Source organism: Micropterus salmoides, unplaced genomic scaffold, assembly GCF_014851395.1.
Source record: "Micropterus salmoides isolate LMB-PRFRI ecotype aquatic unplaced genomic scaffold, ASM1485139v1 Ms_hic_scaffold_21, whole genome shotgun sequence".
In the NCBI taxonomy this organism is placed as follows: domain Eukaryota; kingdom Metazoa; phylum Chordata; class Actinopteri; order Centrarchiformes; family Centrarchidae; genus Micropterus; species Micropterus salmoides.
In genome coordinates, this window is record NW_024041262.1 from 7,913,783 (window position 1) to 7,939,320 (window position 25,538).

Here is a 25,538-nt window from a genome sequence, read left to right on the forward strand (position 1 = left end):
GCATTCTCACCTTGATTCCACTTGTACGTCAACAAAACATGGGGGTCCCAGGTCCCAAATGAAGCGATGCTGCTGTGGTTCTACTTACTTTTCCTTTGATTAGTTAGGTGTCATTCATAGCTTTGGGACAAGTTTGCTTAAGATCACAAGAGATGGTGAACTTTCAGCGTGTTGTGCATATTTATCTTGTTAATGAAATGGCAAATTGTTCAGGTTGCATTTATATGGGCTGAAATCCAATCACAATGTGATCCAGACCAGCTCCAGATTTGGATTTGATACCACTCCGATTACAGTTACTTTCACTGTGCCTGCATTTACATCTTGCATTTTTCTTATCCAGATATCTAGATACAGATTGCATGTTAATACCAGGTCTCTTTATACTATTTCTGGTTGAACCACTGTACCTGAGTGGTTCAACCAGAAATAGTATAAAAATAATTTTTCCCCCAGTATTATTGCATAAGTATCAATGCAGAAAGAGTGACTGCACTGTTGGTGTCAAGGTCTGTAACTAGTATACTGAACAAAATTATAAACGCATCACTTTTGTTTTTGCCCCCAGTCATCATGAACTGAATTCAAAAGGACTATTTCTCTCAAATATTGTTCATAAATCTGTCAAAATCTGTGTTAGTGAGCACTTCTCCTTTGCTAAGATAATCCATCCACCTCACAGGTGTGGCATATCAAGATGCTGATCAGACAAGATACTATTGCACAGGTGTGCCTTAGGCTGGCCACAATAAAAGGCCACTTGAAAATATGCAGATCTTAGATCTTTGAGTTCAGCTCATGATGAAAGGGGACAAAAACAAAAGTGTTGCATTTATAATTTTGTTCAGTGTAAGTAGATGATGGCTGACTTCTGGCTTATTAGCCTCTAAATTGAGTTTAACATCAGGGTTCTGTTTGTGGACAGGCATCAACAATCAATCAGTGAAGTAATCAAGCGCCAAAGAACCTTAAGGTTTAATACTCTGGTCCCCATTCAGCTGCACTCTTATCACTGCACTGCTTTTTGCCATCAGCTGAGAGGCGAAAAAGTCTAATCGCGATCTCTACTTCATCTCATATTGTAAGAACAAATAACTGAATTGTCCATAGAGGGCACATTGTAAAGGTCACCTAGAAGCTAAAACCTGAAGTACCTTGTGTCAACAAAAAAGTGCCCAGTCTTGTGAGTGAACTTTTCTAGAGAATGCTTTAGTACATTTAAACATTTCAATAATATGTGTAAACATTGTCGTCATCCCTTTGACCAACCCCTCACAATATATTTGAATCTGAAAAGGGAAGCATTTACAAACATAACATAGCTTCTGACTTGGAATCAATGTTTAAAAATTCATTTAACCATTATCCTTAAAAGCTCTTGCATTCAAAACACAAAGCAAATACAATATTCGCCTTATTCACACAAATATAAAGCCTGGCTGTTTTCGTAGCACTTGCATTCAGCCCAAACAACCAACTGCACAGACGTTAGCTGTAGCTAGCTAGCAACATACGACAGACGGTGCTAGCTAATGTTCAGTTTTCTATGTTATTTCAACACATTATCACTCAGCTCGTCACATATGGACACATGGTGAAGACTCCTTTCTTTTGCCTTTTAATGCACTGGGTAGACCTTTAATGTTGTTTCCATACCGTTGTCAAGTTAGCAATTAAACGTATGCAACTTCCGGTCAAGTTAGGTATAATAAATATGCAATGTCTCATTAGACTTTCAAAATAAAAACACAGGGTTAATGTTGGGAAATGGCATGTGGTTTTGTTGTGAAATTGTCACAGTTTGGTTAGGTTTAGGAAAACATCATGGTTTGGGTCAAAATAAGTGTGTTAGTTACTTAATTTAAGTTCCATGACTTAGTTAAATAGGTTACGTAAGTACTTGTAGTGTTGAATAACGATGCTAAAGGGGTACCCAGTGCATTATATCGATGCCAAGGGGTCTTGATCAAGCGTCCATATGTGACGACTTGGGAGTGAGACCGGGTTAATTATTTCCTTCCAGTTTCTATTCTTCTTATTCTCATCTCTGTACATACCCAAAAAAAAAGTTATTTTTTGGGCTTTTTTAGCCTTTATTTCTGATAGGACAGAGAAACAGGAAATGAGGGAGTGTGAGACAACATGCAGCAAAGGACTCGAACCCAGGCCAATGTGATAAGGACTCAGCTTTGCACATGGGGTGGGGGCTCTGCAACAGAGCTAATCACGACTCACTCTTTTTCTACTGCTGTGGTGCTAATTTGCTCTTATTGTTCCCTTCCCCCCAGTCTGATCCAGCTTGGAGCTTCATTATCTGTACCTGTCTGTCTGGCTACAGTCCATCTGACTGTCTGACAGCGTCTCCTCCACCGCCGACTGCTATTCAGGATTAATGAAAGCCAATGAAAGCAGCCCTCCTCCTCTTTTTCCCCCTTCCCTCCTGTTCTCCCCCTGCCCAGCCAAAGAAAAGGCCGGCCTTAGGCCTCATTATTAAAAGCAATGGCCAGGACTCAGGCCTTGTCTGCACAAACACACAGCGACGGAGTTGGGAGGGAAAGGGAAACTGGCTCACGGGGGGATGGGGTTTCAATAAACGTCAGCCAGCGTCGGCTCTGTTTGGACTGCAAATTATTGCTGGCTGATGCTCTATTATTTTACAACCAAAGATCGCTGTCGAGAGAAAGGTAGAAGGTAAGGAAAAAGAAAGAGAGAGTAAGGGAGGAGGGGGAAGGAGGGAGAAAAAAGAAACTGGAAGGACGCCTAAGGGGAAAAAAGGGTTAGTGAATACTATAATAATCTTTAAAAAATATTACTGGAGCGGCCGCAGCTTAAGCTAAGAATAGGCTGGAGAGAGCAACGTCCTTGGATGATTCCACGGTAGATAGGAGGAGTAGAGAGAAGAGAGAAGGTAGGAAGAAAAAGCAAGTGAGGGAGGAGGAGAGGAGAAAACAAGAAAGCCATGTGTGAGGGTTATAAAATCATCACCTTCAGAAAATATAACTTACAGCTGCCTCATTACTTCAGCATGGAAGCTTCTCTTTTCACATTTTGTGAAATTCTCTTAAAATCTAAACGTGTAATGGACCATCACCCCTATGCTCACCAACAAAATTCACCATCATCCATCAGCCCTGCACAGGTGCTGCAGCAAACATGGAGAAAATTAACCCTACATGCAACTCTGAAAGCTGCGGTTTCTGCTGCTTGAGGTGGAAACAGCATCACTCCACTGACACCATACAGTGTGACACGTTTAACCCAGGAGAGACCCCGCAGACACCAAATGTTGCTGACCCTCCATGCAATGGGAGTAAAAACACATGAATATATTAATGCAAGAATGCAGAGAATTGTTACATTCTGGCCATTTTCAATAGAAGCTTTCATGCAGGCCAAACAAATAGATACACTCATCAATGGTAATACAGTAATACAATAATTTTGTGGAATAGGAATAAGTGCCCTAATTCCCTTTCTGCAAAGTCAAGTCAAAAGCAGTGCTGTTGAATTGCTGACTATAGAAATTTTAATGCAATTTAAAGTTTTCCAGATATTTTCACAAGTCATGTTAACTGAGATAGATCAGAGCTACAGGTGCACACTGGTGTCTCTCTTTGCTATTCTCACTGCCTGTTATCTGTAATAATGTTTGTACTGTACCACAACGCATACAGACCATTTCAGCTTCGAAATCTCAGGACTCTCAAAAGTCCAGAATGCATAAAAAGGCTTAAAGATTCCTCTTGAAGTGTTCTCAGTGGCACATGTTTTAACCAAGCTAGTGGCAGGGATCCACTAATGGCAAGTCTGTCAGTCCGCCAGTCCACCACTTTGGTCCAGACTGAAATATTTCAGCAACACTTGGATGGACTATAATGAAGTTTTGTACATGCATGATCCCCAGAGGACGAAACCCACAGACTTTGGTGATCCCCTGACTTTTCCTGAAGCGCCACCGTCAGGTTATTTTGTCAAGTATTTCCATGAACCAAATACCTGCAAAACTAATGACATTCCCATGAGCCTCAGCTGTATGTTGTGATATTTTACATGTAGCTAAACTCAGTTGGTGAGCATGTAAATGCTCTGTCTTTGTATGGCACCTTTCTAGTCTTTTCGACCACTCAAAGCACCTCTATACTACATTGCATTCACACACTGAGCCTAAGTGCTCAAACAGAAACTAATATATACATACATTCATTTGGGGTTCAGTATCTTGCCCTAGGATACTTGGACATGTATTGATTAAACCTCCGACCTTCCGATTAACGGGCAACCCGCTCGACCTCCTGAGCCACAGCCACCACAGAAAGTCAGCTCTCAGTTTTCAGTGTAGTGTGGTCTCATGATATAGATCATAGCAGGGAAACCATTGTGAGAATGTTAGCATGCTGGCAATAGCATTTAGCTCAAAGCACGGCTGTAGGTAAGTATAGCTCACAGAGCTGCTAGCTTGGCTGCAGACTCTTGTTTCTGTAGTGGCTGCATTTAAATTTGCGCATGGCAGAAAATTGCCATGTTGGACAAAGATCTTTTTTTCATTCCAGTGTGAACAGTTTTTAAAAGGGATAATGATGGGATATGGGATTAGATAAAACATGATGCACAGATGAAAAAAAAAAACCTTTCTATTTCTCTATTAAAAGATAAGCATAGCTCCTGAACCCACAGAGAGATGGTATAACCTGTCACAACTGAGCTGCTTTGACAAACTCCGTACATTCCTTTAGACACATAGTTGCAACGCATTTGTGGCCCTCTTTCAGGCTGCTGTGGTCAATATTATTCAAGAGCTACTGACATTTAACAGACATCTCTGGTGGTTAACATATTTCTGTCTGGATGTTCACAAACTAATTTGATCCTTGCATTACAAAGGAGTGAAGGGTTGAAGATTTGGAAGACTGACACACTGCATAGTTTAACCATATTCAAGTCTGTATGTGTGTGTATTTGTTGTTATAAAAATTTGAATGCATATGTACATGTGTGTCTTATGTCCCCACTTTTATAACACCGCCCTTCCCCTAAAATAGGTTTAAAAAGTCATCTGGCTGACAGGGGAAAGCGGTTTTCTTACCTCAATAAAATGATCTTGGATTTTAGTGTTTGCCTAACACTCTTGTACCCGTTTAATATTTGAGCACGCTCCTCCACTCTGGGATAGAGAGAGAGAAAAAAAAAGGTGTAACTTATAATGGGCTTGGCCTCGCTGCAATTCCTGCAGCTGAATTAAAATGCAACATTATATGGCTTGGCCAAGGTTAGTCCGTGTTAGCCGGGGCGCTGTTATGGGCACTTTTCGAGCCTCTCAATTGAGGTAATAAATTGAGTCTGATGGCTAATTTTAGGTGAAACCCAATCCCTCTGGCTAAACTACAAGCCAGAGGGGACCATTTAATCAAAATATGTCTGGCACTGCCGTCAATATAGAAACAAGAGAAAACAAAAAATATTTTAGAGTACATATATATTTTACAGAAATTTGTTTGAAGGGAATAGTGTACCATCTGTCAGTCAAGTGAAAAAACTTAAACTGTGGGAGGTAAGAATTTGTGATTTAAAATATCTAAATACCTACTAGGCTGATTAAAATGGTGAAAATAGCAGTTAAAAAGGCAGTTAAATCAGCCAAATGTAGCTGGTGGACAACATATATGTCTGAATGTCTATTCATCAGGGTAGTCAAGTAAATTAAATGTTAAAAGCTAATCCTTTGTTAAACAAGTCACAGTTTACCAAACAATGATATCTTATTCATTTTAACACCACCAGATCAGTTCAAACGATATCTATAAAGAAATAAAACTGCCCGATCCTTGCAGTGGAGTGCAAAATTTGCTTTTGACATCCAACATGTTCTCATTCACTTGATAAATCACTCCATGGAAGTATCTCTCGATTAGCAGGGGAGGGAAAAGATCTCCAAAGTGGCGTCCGGTTCACAGCCTTCACAGCCTGCCAAGAGCCACATCTCGGGGCCGCAATCAGTGACACTCACAATAAACGGGTTGATATTTAATCATTAGGCGAGGAATGTGAAGCGGACGTCTCTAATCTGCTCCCATGGCTGCTGAAAAGTTGCACGGCACGCAGACTGGAAGCCGTGAACTCCCTGTGTCAGCTTCAACCGTGCGCCTGCAGGGTTTCAGTGGCAGACCCAAGAGGGGTAGCGTTGCAAAGCAGGAGGCCTCAGCATGCCATTGCAATTAATGTATTGTCTTACTTAATAAGATGGAAATGTTGGAATGATTAGTGAAGACTGTGGGGTGCACTCTGGGGTCGGTGGGAGGATTAGTTACCAAAGTGCCGAGGCGCTCACTTACACCTACTGCTGAGCTGGACTGAAAGAGAAAGAAATATATATTCTACTGTATATACGGTATTATTGTTGGCAGTTAAAATGTTTTAAGTTTAAATGTTAAGTTTACTGGAACTGGGAAAAACAGCCTTGGTTTGGCTTGATTGCTTTATCAAATTAATCCTGAAAATGTTTTACTCAAATTCTCTCAAGAGTAACGTGCATTCTTCAATCACATGAACCATTTGGCAGGTCTATCTAAATGATAGTTCTAATGGTATTTTATATATTTCTTATTGCCAACAAGTCCCATGAAAACAAGTGACTGTGTAGCTATATGTTATTCCTCGATTCCAGTGTTGTTAAAAAATGATTTAAAATGAATCAATGAGCCACACTGTTGCATTGGGTGACATGTTAGTTCATTATGATGAGTCAATATCTTAACTAACAACAAAATGTATGTCTCCAGTAGGACAGAATGTGTTTAGGGGAGAAAGACAGGCTGGGGAAGTCATCAAGTATTGAAAAACAGACTCATGCAGGGTTGGTTTTGGTCTTTTAATGGAATTTGTTGACAGCAAGGAAAATACACAAGATTACATGTTGAAAACTTGTTTGGTGCAGAAAACCATTAGACAAACCCACATAGTTGTATTTTAAATTCTAATCAAGATCGTAAATCCTTTAGAGGTTTCCAAAAATACTGTTATATTGAACTAAAGGGAAATGGTTGAAAATGATACACAAGTAATCTAATATTTCCCATTTGATGCAGCCATATAAAACTGACATCTTAGATAGAAATACTTTCCGATTACATTAGTTCTAACTTTTATTGTTATTTGAAGTTCCTGTACAAAAAAATGCAGGTTAGTATCTCACCAGACAGCGGAGTGTGTATAAACATTGTAGAGATGGATAACATGGTACAGGTACAGAATGAAGGAAAAAACAATACAATATATATATATATATAATTTGAACATGAACTAGTTTACAATAAAGTACAGCGTACCACTGAAGCAGGCAGATATTAGAATAAACAGTTTGCATGGTGTTGTCAAACATGGATTTTTATTAACAAACTCTGAAACTACAAGGGGAACCAATTGTACATTAGAGCGCAATGACTACAAAGACATACACCAAATGAGGAATTACATTCAGACCTGCCCAATTACAGCTTGGTAACAGGGCAATAAATCGTGAGTCTGCAGTGCTGAGATATAGAGCAGTAAAAATTTGACATCAGCTGGCAAAGCTGTTAAAATCTTTAACCCTAATTACACAACGCAAGCATAAATTAACATTCAGAGCTTGTTAATATGTCGTACGGTTCATTTTGATCCGAAATAAGTGACAGAGGAGAGTAACTGTGCATGGATGCATGCATCATGTGGACCGTTTCCTCACTAAGTGTGCATTGAGCCGGGCGCCAAACAGAGTGCAGTGCCCCTGGAAGCTGGTTGAAACCACAGCATCCTTACTGTTGGGTCGCACTACATGGAAATATAATCTGACATTAATTATATTTTGCATAGCTTCATGGAATAATCAAATTATTACCAAGCTGTTTTCGGCAAACACTACCGCAACAACCCAAACAAAGAGAGGCCCGTGATTTTTTGAGAAAATATTTCCCTGGTGAAGAAATTAGCCACCATCAAGTGTTTATAATTTGTTTTTTTATTTTCTCCCTAAACATTTATAATTGCATCCAGAGGTGTGTGTGTCTGTGTGTGTGTGTGTGTGTGTGTGTGTGTTTGAACAGCTGCCACTGTGGCACATCGCTATTGTTGCAAGAGCAGGGTCAAGTGTTTTGTCACTCATGCCAATATCGGTTAACAGGACTGCCACAGGACTGGATTCTTCAAGAAAGTTGATGAAGATTATATTTATTCAGTATCTTTACCGGAATCTGATCTGGAATCTTTTTCCAAAAGATTCAAACCACTCTCAAGTCTGTAGGATATATATGAAGCTTCTGCCAGCAGCCGCTTTGCTTAGCTTAGCATGAAGACTGGAAACAAGAGGAAACAGCTAGCCTAGTTCTATCTGAAGCTCACTAATTAACACATTATGTCTTTGTTGAATCTCAAACAAAAGCCATTTTGTAAAAACAAGACTTTCTGGTTTTTAGAGGGTGTTACGTGCCAGGCTTTTTCTTGGCCAGGGGGGAAAAAAATAGTTTCTGGTTTTCTAGATGTTCCGGACGTTCCTCGGCTGGGTGCAGTAACTTTCCTGCTTTTCCACTGGGTTCCTGGCAAAAACTCAACAAAGTTACTGCGCCCAGCCGAGGAACGTCCTGAACATCTAGAAAACCAGAAACTATTTTTTTTTTACAATGCGGGTTATTCAGATTATTGAGGTGCTGGTGGGTGGATTGTGTTACTATTGTTACTTTTGGACACAACCAGGCTAGCTGTTTCCAGTCCAGCCCGTCCTCACCCAGAAAACAACAGCATAGGTTTATAGCTGAAGGGCTTAAAACTATGTTATACTATGTTATAGTTATGAGCCTCGTCTTGCAGCCTAGCTAGCTAGTGTTGCCGTTTTTTTGTAACATTAGCTAGCTTTAGCGCTTAACTGCCAACAAGGGTCAAAGGGACTTTTGTGAGGTTATGGACTTAGATGTTCTGATGTTACTATTGTCACTACATATAATATATAATATTGTTATTATATGTTTATAATAACAATATTATTAAACAGGGGCAGACTGGTCATCACCGTTGGTATTGAGTTATTATTTTTAAATTTCTAATGTTTTACTTTATGATCCGCCAGCAGCGGGATACAATGGGCCCCTCCCAACTTGAACTGATCCTCGTTATTGCTGATATCTGATTGGCTCAACGGCACTGATCAAAGGAGTTTATTTGCATCTGGTTTGTTTAACAAGTTTCAACAGAGACGGTAAATATTTCGAAAACAGAGGAAAAAGAAATGTGTGGTGCTAAAAAAAAAAAAGAATTAAGAAGAAAAACATTTTGGCACGAGTCAGCAAAATGCCTAAATTAACCTAACTTTTCCATTAACACAATTCCATTGTTATTGCATATGAACCGGTTAAAAAAAACGTTAGAAATGTATAAGAAATAAAAGATGTAGCTAAAGAAGTTTGTTTATTATCACTGATGCACTCATCTACCAAATCTATTTGTACTGAAATATTTTAAATGCTTTGCACGGCAAATATCGATATATATGTGATTTATTTTGATTAATTCGATTAATTAATGACAAAACTTGTAATTAGATTTTTGACAGCCTAGTTACTGTTAAAGGCATTGACAGCCCCCCAATTCCCCTTACCATAACCCTTACCATCACAGGGGTGTGTGCCTAAACTGTAATTGTGCAGTATCTGTTTTTGTGTCAGCAACTGGGATCAACAATTCTTCTGGATGCAATACAACGATTAAAATGTCTCTTAACCAACTTTAATTGTGAATCAGATATAATTGTGGAATAAAACCTGATCTTCCCAAACGATTCCTCTTAACAAAGCATGAAGAAAAAACACTGGACCTTCACAATAGCTGCATCTTTGGCCTTAACAAAAACGCATCTCTCTGTTGAAACTATTTGACAGCGAGCCTCCAACTGTCTTGTATATTTATATGTCGAGTTGATGTGCTGATCTTTATGGAAAACTTGAAAAGATTATTGGAGGGAGGTGAATCAAAGTGACACTAGTGACACACACTCAAGCCAACCAATATACACTACAGGAACCACGAGCTGGAGTGCCTCAGGCTGTGGTGAGTTTATGGCTCCTTGTGACGTATAAAAGGCAGCGGCTCTTTAGTGTTTCTTTGCTCCTGATTGAGTTTTAATTGATTTCTCATAGAAGTGCGGTTCGTCCTTGTCATTAAGATGGAGTCTTTTGGGCTTTTAATTTGCAAATCTCTTGATTTATCCCCCGAGTATGTGATTATTACAATTATGTGGCTTTTGTAATTGGTGGATATCGAGTTGATGTTTTTTGGGGGAAAACATTACTTTGAAACAGTAAATGCTGCCAGGGACAATGAGGCCGCCGGGTGGGGTTTGATACATGGGCACCCTTGTGGTTGAACCAGTGTGTATGTGTGTGTCTCATGTACTGTGAGAGCATGTTTATTCATATTTCTGCATCCTGTACATCCACAGTGTGCGTGCCGACCACAGTGCCGGCGCTGCCTCGCCGTCTGCTTGCCAGTGTAATGCGTGTTAATGTTTACTTAAGTGTGTGTGTGTGTGTGTGCATGGGTGTGTTTAAGGACTTACTGTGATGTGGAGCACCTGCCCTCCTCGCCCAGTCTTGCCACTGTGTGGCAGCTACTGAGCTGGAACCTTCTGTATGACATCATCAAACGGTGACGAGGCAGACAGGTCAGGGCGCCTGTGGTTGTTGCCGGAAAAGGCTACTCCCCAAAGTTTGTGTGTGCGTGTTTGAGTGCACACACGGCTTTCTTTTTTCTTTCATATCGATTTTCACATTAACTTGATCTCGTCAACAGCTTGCTGTGTTTGTGTGTTAACTCAGACACTGACTGATCTCAGAATGGAGCAGAACTTTAGTTGATTCAGTTATTTTTCCTCTTCTTTTGTTCTTGTCTCCATATCTTCATGAATTGGAGGCATCAAGCCTTTGAACAAGTGCTGAAGTTGAGCAGATGTCTTTGGCCTCAATTCATGACTTTCCATGTCTACTCACCCCTTGCATTGACTTTGTGTGCAATCACGCTTTCCCTTAAATTTTCTTTGCATTCAGTATGACCACACATTTAGTCAAGTTGTAAGATACAAGATACTAAATATTGAATTTTGTATATATATTGTGTTTAAATAGACAATAATAATAATACAACGTAGTAATAATACAAAGGTATGATTCTTGGGGTGGTGCTGTGGTTAGCACTGTCTCCTCACAGCAAGAAGGTCGTGGGTTCAAACCCCGGTCTGTGTGGAGTTTGCGTGTTCTCCCCGTGTCTGTGTGGGTTCTTTTCGGGTGCTCCAGCTTCCTCCCACTGTCCAAAGACATGCAGGCTAGGTTAATTGGTGACCCTAAATGGTCCTTAGGCATGAGTGTTTGTTTTTTTATGTGTGGCCCTGCAATGGACTGATGACCTGTCCAGGGTGTACCCCACCTTTTGCCCGATGTCAGCTGGGATTGGCTACAGCCCCCCGCGACCCTGTACGCAGAATAAGCGGTTGACGATGGATGGATGGTATATTTCTTAATAGTATGTTCTTAAAAGTGTGTTCTTTTGTTCACAACAGAGGCATGTGATTTGGGTAAGTGGGGAGAGAGATGGAGGTATGGGCGCACATTTTCATTCCACTAGAATGTATTTAATTCTGAGGTACATTTCTGTGTATGAATAACAATAATAATAAAGTAATAATTTACATATAAATGAAAAAGTTGTTTTCCTGGTGGCATGGCATAGTGTTTAAAAACAAATCACACTTCCATTGTCAATTGAGTTCTAGTAGAGACAGACTGTAGAAACTTTTACATTATCTCAATTGTTTGAAATTGAGAAAGTGAAGACAATACAAGGGTTAACAATGCACAATCCAAGCTGTTCTAATGATTTTCTTGATAATGTGTTTTTGTTTTAGTTCTTTATAAAAGAAAAAAGAGCAACAAAAAGAGAAAGAAGAGGAGTTTTGCACCCACTTAGCTTCTTAAAATATTCTAACCACTGCAAAGTTTCTAAACTTCGACTCTCCTAAAATGCTTTCTTACATACTTTACATGACTGCTCTTTGTTTGCTCTCTTTAGTTTCACCCTGGAGTATGCATGTGTTGGTCTGTCTAGACCGCAGAGGACAGGTTAGTGAGGGTATATTCATTTTCCATTTGCAGATTTAGAGGATATTACGGCCCATTTCCACCTGCAAACCCAAACCCAAGTGTCACTCTGCCTACCTGCTATTTGTCAGGATCTGTGTAATTACCAGTGTCTATCCCCTCGTTCCCCATCTCATATCCTGAGCATAACATTTACCCAGATTTACCTGCTAGCTTTGAAACGGTTTTCTCTCTCTCAAAAAAAAAAAGAAAACAACATCTAATTTCACTGCGGGGAAAAGAAGTGGCGGGAAGATGCTGCCAGCGTGCAAAATAGACAAACTAACTCCTGTCACAACATCATAATCAAATCAGATCATTTGTCTAATAACTTGCTGTGCACAGGAGATGCCGCACGGCCGCCCAAACAAAATAACCACAAAAAGAATGTACTGCAGGTAGCAAAATGGTATCTGCGTTTCAGCGAGCACACTCTTGCAGAAACCTTTTTGATTTGGGAACATTCCTATTTCAGGAACTTTAAATGTTAAGTAAAGAAACATTATGAGAGGAGGGCTGAATGGAAAGCAGTGCGTGTGTGTGCGTGTTTGTGTATGTGTGTATGGACACGCACGCATGTGGATTAGAGAAGCTGAGAGAGTGTGTGCGTGTCTGTGTGTGATTTGGACATACACCTCCAAGCACACCTTAGTGTATCCAGCCAAATGTTTTTATATGGTTCTATGACGGGGGAGAGTGAGTCTAACAAAGGAGACTATTTCGATGGGGCCGGTCAGTGAAGGAGTGCTGGACTCATAATGACATAGAAAACAAACAGTGGTGAATGGGCACATGGTCCCTCCGTAACCACAGGGCCCTCAACGGGAAGAGCCTGTCCAGCAGTGCACAGTCCAGCTCCAGCACTACAGGAAGACCCAGGCGCCAAGGAGTTAAAGCACCCCTACTGTGTGTGTGTGTGTGTGTGTGTGTGTGTGTGTGGGAGTGTGCATACGGTGTGTGACACGCATTGCACATCAGCTGCACATGTGCACAAACACCTGATGAGAAGATATGGACACTCTTTGTCAACACATGAACCAGTCGTGCACGGTCAAGAAAGTACATATTAACATACAAATACACACTTTCATCCTCCCTGTCTTTCTCACTGTAACACGCAGTCACAGGGGGAGACTTCCCAATCAACCACCAGCAACAATATTATTCTGCCATTCACTGTCGTGGGTGTGATTGATGAAGCCGAGGGAAGGCCGGACTCCAGATCCCTACGTGGAGCTCATGTAGAATAACAACATGCAGACAATGCTCATATTAAACACCATATTAAATGCTACATGTACAATTTAATGGCCAAAAACTACCAAGCTGTGCCCACGTACTCCAACTGCATGCCTTGGTCCATACATGTGGGAATGTTCGAGAAGGAGGGTACGATTTAGCTAAGATTGAATGTAATGTTGCATTCATTTTGGGAGTGCTTAGCATTGAACGTACAGTTCACAAACCTGTGAGATTTGGAATAAGCCAAAATTGTAGAGAAAAGAGTATAATCAAAATGGAGTTTGGTGCTGAAAATGGTGTGAAATTTATTCTGCCCAGACGGAAGCTAAGATGTGTTATCTTACCACCATAACTAAAAACTGAATATTGTGTTGGAATTGAAGAACAGGATCGTTGATATAAGTTAAATGAAAGAAGTTCATTAGTAAATCTAAGAAAGACTTATTCTGAACAAATGATAGACTATGAAAGTAGTAGTCTGCAATAATGATTTGCTCTTCTTTGGAACGTCACCTGGTCATTTATATGTGGCATTATAGTGTTTCATGTAATCCCATAAGGGGTGGACCATTTTTATGGCATTAAAATGTAAATGGATTCAATTATACTCTAAAAAAGGGTTTCATTTCCTGCCAGTTTTTAACTTGTATAATTGCTCCTAGCTGAATATTCAACAGTTAATATTGATACATCAATGACACACAACCTGGCAACCAGTCCTGTTTCTGCACTTCAGCCAATTGGTGCGGGTGTATCCTATTTTGCGGACTGGGAGAGTACCACCAGCTGGATAGCTGCTCTCACTAGCAAATAAAAATTAACACTATCGGGTAGTGCCACTCACCGTGTTTGTTTCGACAAAGGCTTGATATTTGAGGATATTTTTTCCATGTGAGACAGGACAAGACAGGTGAAAACAGTGAGCTGTGTAGCGTGGGTGGTGGTGTCTAACCAACAGATGCACGTGGAAACGCAGACATGTGTTCGCTTTCCGGTTTATGTCCCTCTCTGTTGGCCCACACAGATGTTTTAGAGATGCTGAATTTAGTTTTATTGCTCAGTTTTATTTATTTTCTTACTGTGTCTGGCAGATACACAGATTTTTCCACCCTGTGAGGTTTAGTGAAGACATTTTGAAGGAAAGTACACCTCTAAGCCAGTTGCTATTTTGAACCCTTTCTGTTTCTGTCATAGTAAACAATTTGAAGCAACTAATATGAAGCTAATTTATAAATGTCTAGTGCTTATTTATAAATGTGGATTGCTTGTGCAAATCCAGAGATTATCATTATTATTAGATGTATTATTTATTTAAATTCACCTTCAACACAATTACCAAAATACTATATGAATTACTTTCATATGTATTTAAATACACTGAAACAAGGCCCCTTTGAGGCGCAGACACATGCACAGTCTCTGATCACGGTGTCTAAGTGCTCCACTCACTCTGCTTGTTTACATGTTACCATGATAACTGTCAATGGCTCTTCACCGTCAGCTCTCTGGACCCACACCTCCCCGCAATTCACTCTCCGTCAGACATCCCAAAGGTCCATTCACTGCTTTGAAAACATCATAAAACAGGAAAAACTCTATGCTGAAAACTGTGCCAGGGTGTCAGCAGATGGTTTATAAGGTCACGCTAGTGACTAAGCACCAGGAAACTAGACAAGCCCTTTGTGAGGAGCTTTTTTATTTGGTGATTTTGTGAGCAAAACATGATATCACTAAAATTAATAATACATTGTCTAATATTAACAATGCACATTGAAGGTTATGCAAGCGTAGAACTGAAAAAGGTGTTGCCAATCACTGGCATGTTCTGCATTCTCAGCAGAATTAAGCTGAGTTGACCCTGACGAGTAAAGTAGAAATGCTGAGAAACCTTTTTGGTAACACTTTCTATGAAGGTCATCGCTATAATGACTTATGCATATATTTATAACACGATATAATGCGTCCATAAGACATTATAACAGTTGTTATAATCACTTACAAACATGCATTAGGCGCTATAGCAAAGTTTATAATGTATTATGACCTTTTGGTTTAATGTTTTGTAACTAATACTAATACCAGTTTATGTCAATGTGCAGCAAGAATCTCCGACCATGTTCCACATAACACATTATAACCACCGACTCTGCCTCGTTATGAATACACTTTAGTCACCATTTACAATTAGTGATATAAAATGGAATAATAGCTTGTAGTAGTGTTTAAAGTTATATAGCATGTCTTTGTTTGCTTTAAGTAAAGTGTTAAAATATCTATCCCTGTATAATATATTACAGGTGGACATAATACCACATGAACTAATTATAAGCCCTTATAACACGTAATTGTTTGCTTTAAGTAAAGTGACACAAATTTTTGCAGGAAAACAGCTTTTATTTATGTTTCTTGACATTATGAAAAATCTGTGTGAATTTTGAACATTTTGCAGTTTAGCACAAAAACACAACATAATTACATCAAGAAAACTCGTTGTCAGGGTGGTGAAAGATCCCTCAAGAGAAGACCAACATCATGTAAGAAGAGGCTATGGACAGGCCCTAACAGATGCAGTGGACAATTAAAGACAACCACTTCACAAAACGTAGCCTATTAAAAGACGTAACGTTAATTGAAATGGGAATTGGGAATACTGTTAGCTAGCGCTAACCACCTTCACTTTTCCAGCAGTTGTGGAAACAACAGACTTAACGGACACACTGTGACCTACACTGCACGTGTCTGCCTGACTGACAACTTACGAAGTAACTTAAATATTTTCCTCCACTAACTTTCACCGTCACGTTCTGCTGCTCGCTCTCTCTCATTCATAATCTTCCACGTCCACATCGCAAAGAAGTATACTATACTGTGCTATACCATAATGTTCACGGAACGCAAATGGCAGAACCTTCAGAACAGCGGAAGTGCAGCGCCCGGACAGTCGGAGGTGTGCACATAACAGAGACCCGTGATTTCTGTTACTGGTCTGAGACCAGTGTTGTATTCAACGTATTTTGCCGCTGCTGAATGAATGACCACGCTACTAAAATTTCACACAGTCATCAATATGACTGCGACACTGATTTTCACCGGCACAGCGGGCAGCAACACTCATCACTGTTTTGGTTCCTGTGTGCAAAGCGAGTGTGTGCCAGCGAAAGAGAGAGAGCGAGCAGCAGAACGGGGAGAACGTGACGGTGAAAGTTAGCGGAGGGAAATATTATATATATAAAGTTACTTAGTAAGTTGTCCGTCAGGCAGACATGTGCAGTGTAGGTCACAGTGTGTCCGTTAAGTCTGTTGTTTCCGCAACTGCTGGAAAAGTGAAGGCGGTTAGCGCTAGCTAACAGATCCCCAGTCTGTATGGTTTTGGCTGCAGTGTAACGTTAGCTAAATTAGTAACGGAGTAATATTAATTAGTTGCGTGTCATTACTACCTAACTTGTTGAGGAATGAGAACAGCAGGTTGAAGCTAAACTAGTGTCCTGTACACATACTGTACATCCTGCTAGTTACGTTAAATTATATTTCAGTGTCCAGAGGAGTCTGACAACTGGTTATTAAAGGAAGGACGCTGGTGACCAGGAGGAGCTGAGGCTACTAAAGTAAATCAGGGGTGTAAACTAGTCCTTTTAAGCAATTGAGGAGATAATTCTTTTGGATTTTAATGTGCAAACGAAATGCTTAGTAATTATCCAGAATTTACACAGAAAAAAAAATGCATCAAGATGGATCGCTGCCCTCTGAATTGTAATCAAATCGAATCGTGAGGTGCCAAGAGATTCTCATTCCTACTGCCCAAACAGTATTCCCATTCAATTACTTTAAAATGTCTTTTAATAGGCAACGTTTTGTGAAGTGGTAGTCTTAAATTGTCCACTGCATCTGTTAGGGCCTGTCCATAGGCTCGCCATTCATCTGTGACAACATCTGAGCCTCTTCTTACATGATGATGGTCGGCAACAGGTCTTCTCTTGAGGGATCTTTCACCAGCCTGAGAATAGGTGTCCTTGATGTAATTATGTTGTGTTTTTGTGCTAAACTGCAAAATGTTCAAAATTCATACAGATTGTTCATAAAGTGAAGAAACATAAATAAAAGTTGTTTTCCTGCAAAAATGTGTGTCACTTTACTTAAAGCAAACAATTACGTGTTATAAGGGCTTATAATTAGTTCATGTGGTATTATGTCCACCTGTAATATACAGGGATAGATATTTTAACACTTTACTTAAAGCAAACAAAGACATGCTATATAACTTTAAACATTACTATAAGCTATTATTCCATTTTATATCACTAATTGTAAATGGTGACTAAAGTGTATTCATAACGAGGCAGAGTCGGTGGTTATAATGTGTTATGTGGAACATGGTCAGAGATTCTTGCCGCACATTGACATAAACTGGTATTACTAATAGTTACAAAACATTAAACCAAAAGGTCATAATACATTATAAACTTTGCTATAGCGCCTAATGCATGTTTGTAAGTGATTATAACAACTGTTATAGTGTCTTACGGACGCATTATATCGTGTTATAAATATAAGCGTAAGTCATTATAGTGATGACCTTCATAGAAAGTGTTACCACATTTTTCACCATAACACCTCTCTGGGGTGTCTGGACATGCACGTGTGCTGACCGCAGCAGCTCCCCTGTTTAGTTTTATTACATGGGGTTGTAATGTTCTTCCTTGCGTTGTTCTCCTGGCTTTCTTCCCCTCTATAGTCATACATATACAGCCTAAGACTAATTGGCATAGTTACATATTCTCCAACTGTATCTGGTTTGGTGTGTGTGTGTGTGTGTAAGTGAAAACCAGACACAAACCAGCTGAGAGAGAGAGACGGGATGCTTTGGCAGAATGTCTGGTTCATGCCCCCACTAACCGCAAGTAGCCGAGATATATCGGCAGTTCCTGTGCATTGTGGGATACCGTGCTGGCAATAAACAGAAACTGAGGAAATCTGAAATGAGGTGACTGAGACTTTTTATGACTTGTCCTCTTCACAATCCAAAGGTCTGCAGCATGAATTGCCAGCCCATAATCAAACATATGCCACATTATATATAACTTATATCTTACCTTCTGCAGCTGAAAAACAAGAACACACATTGAGGTCTTGCATGGGAAAGCTGGACAGTCTTTTGATTGATATTGTCTCCAATGTCCACTTTAATGAGGTCCCCCTTCTCCTCCCTTTTTTTATCTCCTTTTTGCCTGCTGTTCTGGCTCTTTGGCCCAGGAAACATGGCCTGAATCAGGGAAGCTGATGATGATGAGCTCTATTAATTCTGCAAGCATTGACATATTTGCTACCATAACCATCAATAACTCACCCCCGTGTCTTCCAACCTGTTGATCATCTTTCTACAGCCGCACTCTATATACTGTGTATTGGCATCATACTATCCTGGATATATACATGCACAGTAGGTGGGGAAGCATGTTAGTTTCTTATAAAGGAAGTTGCTCACCTTTTTTTAATCACCAAAATGCTTAGATGCATTCTTAATTATTATTATTAATTATTAGGGATAAAGTCAGAGAATTACACGACATGCTGTTTTCACAGTGTTTATCCAAGCCATCTTTTAATCCTTAGATTAGCATGGGTGGCCAGGGCAGGAAAAGAACCCCTTAGCAGGTTTAGCTCTAGGCAAATAAATTATGAATAAAAAGGGCCAAAGAAAATAAAATATTGCAAGACTCAACTATTTTATGTCACTGTGGACACTGTCTGACCAACTGACTTATGGTTTAATAAGAGGCTGATATCATCTTAATACATCAGTACAACTCCCCGCTTTTATTGTTGCATTAATATTTTCCATGTCACTTCCTGGGATCCCAAAAACATTAGAAAACATTCACCCCCGCTGCTCTCATCCTCATGTTCCTTCATGGCCTTTAATTTGGTTCTGGCTCTGATATCAATAAGCTTGATTTGGAAGGGAACAACTGAGGTCTTCCTCTGAACTTGAACTGGATCCACTGATGCTGTTTGGATAGGTGCACAGTAGGCCTTGAGAGACATTCAGTGTAGCTGTAACCATCACTTTTTATTGCATGCTTACTGAGCCACCACTGTACTTTGGCTCAATCCTCAAGAAGAACTATTTGGGGGAAAGAGATTGTGGATAGAAGTATTTCTCAGGGTTAGAGTTTCTGTGAGGGCTGAAGTTCACTGGTTAAAACTGGAATGGAATGGAATTGAACATATATATACACAACACACATAGTGCTTGAAATTCAATTTATTACAATTATTTTCATGAATTGTTATTGTTGCTACATTAGTGTCAGTGAGCTAAGCTAACTTACATAGTATGGCTAGACTTCATTTTCACGTTTATTCATTTAGCTGACGCTTTATCAAAAGCAACTTACAATTGCTATACATGTCAGAGGTCACATGCCTCTGGAGACAACAATGGGTTAAGTGTCTTGCTCAAGGACACAATGGTGGGTGGGTCACAGGGGGAATCGAACCCAGGTCTTTCACACCAAAGGTATGTGTTATACCATTGCCATCGCCACCCACAACAGAACAATGTCATATATTATTATAATTTACAACTTAATGTTCAGTCTTTTCTTGCATTTGAGTTTCATTCTGGCATTAACATTGAAAAAAAGGTTCTTTGCAACTATCCAGACAGTACTTAAGCTAATGATACTATTCTTCTTCTCCACCTCACAAAACTGTTTACAAATGTTGAAATTAAATTCTTTTCAGCTGTAAGGATTTGTTGGAATATTTACATATTATCAAGACAACATTTGGTACAAAAAAAAATACAGGAAAAAACAGTAAACAGATGTCAAAGGAAGATTAAAATCAGGGGCAACTGGACTGGTTGAAGAAGCTTGAAGACGTTTCAGATCTTATGCAATAGGTATGCCTGCAAAGTCTTGGACAGACTTTTACATGCACATTTAAATCACAGCACTTACATGTATTAAAAATGTTCACAGTTTTATTTGCTAGCTGGTGCACTTGCCTGCAGTGACACTGTATTGGCCTGGTTGTGTGTTTTAAATGTTAAGGATGCTTTGGCAGTTTAGAGATTATGAGATCACTTGCATCACTAAGTAAAACATGTTTTACTTAACGAAGACTTGATCCTTAATTCTGTCTTTCAGTAGAAAACTGCTTTCCCCATTTTGTCAACCTTAATCTATCCAGTTTAGGGATGCTCGAGGTCAGAGTATGTCACTTTAACTTTCCCAGAAAAACCATTTTTCCAGCATGGAGTCAAACTAGCAACTCTCCAGCCACAGGCTTGACTCTCTGCCCATGAGGCCGCAGCTCATCTCTTTGTTCTCTCCAGGATGTTCCTGCTCGGAGCAGCTTGTAGGACCACTCAGCCAAAACTTTAAGCCACTGTGACAGTTACTGGCAACAGAGAGCAGCCGCCCTGCGTGAGTTATAGAAGATCACCACATGTGTGATCCCACTGATCATGAGTTATGCTCCCCCTGCCTCCTTGTTGTCTTTTGATCACAATTTATCGCAGGGTGTTTTGTGGGGACCTTCCCTATGGACACATTAAGCATGAAACCAAGGGTGAGATTGTGTGGAGATATTTTTATGTTTTCTCTTGTATATTGCTGAAGAGTAGTCTGATTGGTTGATGATGGGCAGGGTGTAGGTATTTGTATTGTACAGCATGTCAAATGATGGGAGGTGAGTTATTATGGCTGACTTTTGCCAAACCCTGCTCCTGGACAGTGATTGTCCAATCATATCTTTGCAACTATAACTAAGCTTTGGAGTTTAATCTCCAACATGTTGAAGCAGTGTACATGGGCCTAAAGTGAGACTTTATACTGTAGTGTTGTTTAAATTACCTTTCCAAAACAAAATACAGAAGTGTAATAATGTAAGGAATGTGTTTATCTGCTCTGACTAACTAGCTTACCTACTCTAGCAACCTTGTTACTTTCCAAAGGAAAGGGGAATATCAAAAAACTACATACGTAACCCCACATGCTGCTTTACGTGTTAAGTTTGGCATCATCTGCATGTTTAAAAGGCTTTACGTTTAAAATAAAATTTGCTAGTAACATTAAAAAGTCAGTCTTGTAAAAAGTCAGGGACTTGTTTTCAGCGAACACATGCAGTATTAGCATTAGCTTACAGCAGCTAACTGCTGATAACATCAGATAGCTGACAAAATCTACTGTTGCATCATTAAACTCTGTGGTGCAGCAGGTTTGGTGTGGGACAGTTTTGTTTTATGTGCTTATTTTAACACTATCACCTCCAAAGTTTGTGGAACCAGCATGGGCTAAATGGATATAGCAACCCGGTGGAGGCAAATGTTGCCATCAAGTTTGGGGGAAAGCCTTTTGGCTTTTGGCTTATGGCTGCTACATTCGTGTTTCCTAGCCTCATGACCTCATTCAAAAAAAGAATCAAAGAACGGCCTGTGCGCAGATCGCAAACGCTGATTATTATCTTGTGTCTCTTATTATCGGGAGATATTCATCAATGCCCAGGCCCTATCTTCAATAGCGGTGAATCGGACAAAGTAATGTGCCGCAATGACACTGGGTGCGCCCACCTGGTCAGTGCATGGAGACTCGTGTTTTGGGTGCGCTGGACGGGATGTGTGTGAAGCGGAGGTTACCCTAAACGAGGAGAGATGGTGCGGGGGAGCGACGGATGATCGGCCTGGTTTGGATTCGGATCGTCAGAGCGGCGTGGAGCTGTGGGGAGCTCGTGGCGGAGGACACCTCAGATGTCATTTGTTTTAGTTGGTATTTATAGACCACCTTCTGCTGATATTAAATTTTATACATAATTTAAGGATATTTTAAAAGAATTAAATACTCTTGGTAAAGAAGTAATTTTACTAGGGGATTTTAATGTAAATTGGATAGATAAAAATAGTAGGAAAAGGTTAAAGGAAATAACAGGTCTGTATAATTTTGAACTAATAAAGGACCGACAAGGATAACCAAAACCTCTAAAACACAAATTGACCTGGTATTTTCAAATAAATCTGACAGAATAATAAAATCTAATTTTATTACAGGCATGTCAGATCACAATTTGGTTCTCATAGTACGGAAATTAAATAAAATAGATTTACATTTAGAATAAATAAGGAAGAGGCCTTTTATAAAATACCTAATAAAGATTTGGCACATTTTGACCAAGAGTTGGAGAAGGGGGACTGGAATATTTTGAATTCTAATGATGAAATAGGCTCATTTAGCGGGAGCTTTTTAGAGTTAATTAATAATATTAAGGCGAAATTTATTAAAAAGTGTGTTAACTTGAAAAAAAGGCCCATTTACCCTGGTTGACAAAAGACATTTGGAAATTGATGAGGAAAAGAGATTGTTTACTTAAAAAGGCCTTAAAATCGAACATTGAAAATGATATGCGTCTGTTTAAGGACTATCAAAATAAAGTAGTGAAAGAACTAAGGACTTCGAAAGCAATTTTTTTTATTGATTTGATAACACAAGCTAAAGGAAGCAATCACTTAGTTTGGAAACACATTAATACTATTTCTCGGAAAAAAACATCCCATGACATCCTGTTATCCAAATTGTCTGCTCACAATACTTCTGACAAGACATTACGATGGTTTAAATCATATTTAGAGAATAGGAAGCACTGCACAAAAAATAAGAGCATTATGTCTTTCTTTTTGGACTGCTCAGATGGCGTGCCACAAGGCTCCGTCTTGGGCCCTCTCTTGTTCAGTGTATTTATAAATGATCTTCCAGATATTTGTCCTGAAGTTCAAGTACAAATGTACGCTGATGACGCTGTGATAAATGTCCATGCAAAATCAAGTCAGAAAGCAGCAGCTGTGCTCCAGGGAGCGATGGAAAAAATCTCAGATTTGATGGTACAATCGCAACTGACATTAAATTTTAGTAAAACTGTCAGCATTTTTTTTCAATAAGGAATACTTCTCACGCTGCGCCGGAAATTAGTTTAGGAGGAACAATGATTCAAGAAGCGGAGTCTGTTAAGTATTTAGGCGTAGTGTTGGATAGTCGTTTAAAAAGCATGCTTCAAAATGATAAAAAATGAAAAATTTTATTTATCGCAGTTCAGATATATTCACCCCCAAATGAGCACAGACGCAGCCAAGCTCTATATGCATGCAATGATATTTTCACATTTTACATACTGTATCACAACTTGGTCTCAACCAATTCTGTGTTACAACCACTTCAAAGCTTGTATAAACAGGCACTTTGATAAAAAACCTGTTTCATATCACTACTGTAACATTGTGAAGAAATATAATCTCTATTTCTTCACAATGTTACAGTAGTGATATGTAAGTGTCAACTAGTATACAAAATTCTTCATGATCTGGCCCCGCAGCCCCTGAGAATGTTTGTGAAATCTTGTGAAGAGGCAGGACTTCGAACAACACAAGCCTCCTCTAGAGGAGATTGTTATATCAACTTCAGGTCCTCTACCTTTGGACAGAATTGCTTCTCTGTGAAAGCTGTGGGGATGTGGAACGTGTTGCCATTAACTGTTCGTGAGAGTAATACCTTGCAACAGTTTAAACTCAATCTGAAGAAGTGGTTGAAAGCCTGACAGATTTGCGAACATTAACACAAATCTGGTTAATTAGGGTATTGTTAAAAGTGTAGGAAAAGGGGAAAGGGAAAAGGAGAAAAAAGGAGAAAAAGGGAAAAGAAAAGAAAATAAGAAAGGAAAAAAAAAATATTGGAATAGAAATTTATTGTAAATATTGTAATTTTATGTCTGTCGAGGTGATTCTTCTGTTGGTGTTGTTATTATTGTTTATTTTAATTTTATTACTAGTAAGAATGCTCTTTGTCCACTATATAAACCTGCTGTCATTTTGCCTCTGCCCAAGGACTACAGATGAAAATTAGCTTGAAGCTATCTCTGTCTTGTGTAACATATTTGTTGTGCAATGTCCCTGTCAAATAAATAAATAAATAAACTAAGTGAGGCACGACAATTGGCAAACCAAAGAAAAGCACCTTGAAACAAATATCTATAGCAACTAAAATGACTGATAGATTTAAAGTCTCTGGCTGCTAGTGTCCATATTCCTCTTAGATGATAACCTCTACATACACTCAAGAGGTGGTGCGCCTGTCCTCTTGTCCTTTGGCCACAGGTTTCCCAGATGTTGCAACTATGAACAGAGGGGAAAACTAAATAGTCAGGGTAGCTCTGATGAGTCACCAGCCTAATGGACCATGGTATGAAACCTGATATAGGCTGTGTCTGCCTTAAGAGGGCAGTTTAGTGAAAACATTGTCATTACTACAACCTGAGGCCTCCCAGGCCAGGACCTCATGCGGTGAACCGTATGCCAAGAAATGAAAGAGAGGAGAGGGAGAGGACAGGCTGAACATGATACAATCGGGGATGGAGGGAATCCAGTTTCAGACGGCGAGAGCAGGGAGGAGGGAGAAGGAATAGGCCAAAGTCTTTGTTTTATCTGGAGCGAACAAGATACTTGCATCATAGCAGTTCTCCAAAAATAATGTCAAAACCTGATGACTCAAAGAGAAAACAGAGTTGATGAAAATAAATCTTATCCTGTCTCGGCCGCTTTGCAGTCAAACTTCGGAGCAGAGTGAGAAGGTGGTTTTTGCACAACATTTATGTTTGTTTGTCATTATCGTGTTTGCAGGTTGTTTTAGTTTTCATTTGCTGCAAATTCAAGTAGGCTGCCAAAATAATGGATGCAGACAGTGTGAAATAGCCTCCTCTCAGTTACATAATACGACCAATAGCACAGGAGACTAACTTTGTCAGCTGTCACTCAGAATTTTGCGATTTGAATAATGCTAATGTTATTCAAAGACCTCTGCATAGAGGAAAGCAAACAGCACATAGATTAGCTAGCTCATACTGTTAGCTTAATGTTTGCTACCTTTAATGTTTACTGCTGGTTTAATGAGCATTTGCAACAGTTTGTCAGGCTCTATTACCAATGCTTTGCTAGCTTGAAAACCACATATAGCTTCAGCTTTTTTCAAAGCATACATTTTCACTCATCAAAGGTGTACACAAATGCACAGGTGTAATTAAAAACTTCAGTGGCTCCATTTCATTTGGGTATCCTAGTGAGCCAACAGCATAGGCATGCTCAGGGCTCTCTCTTTCAAA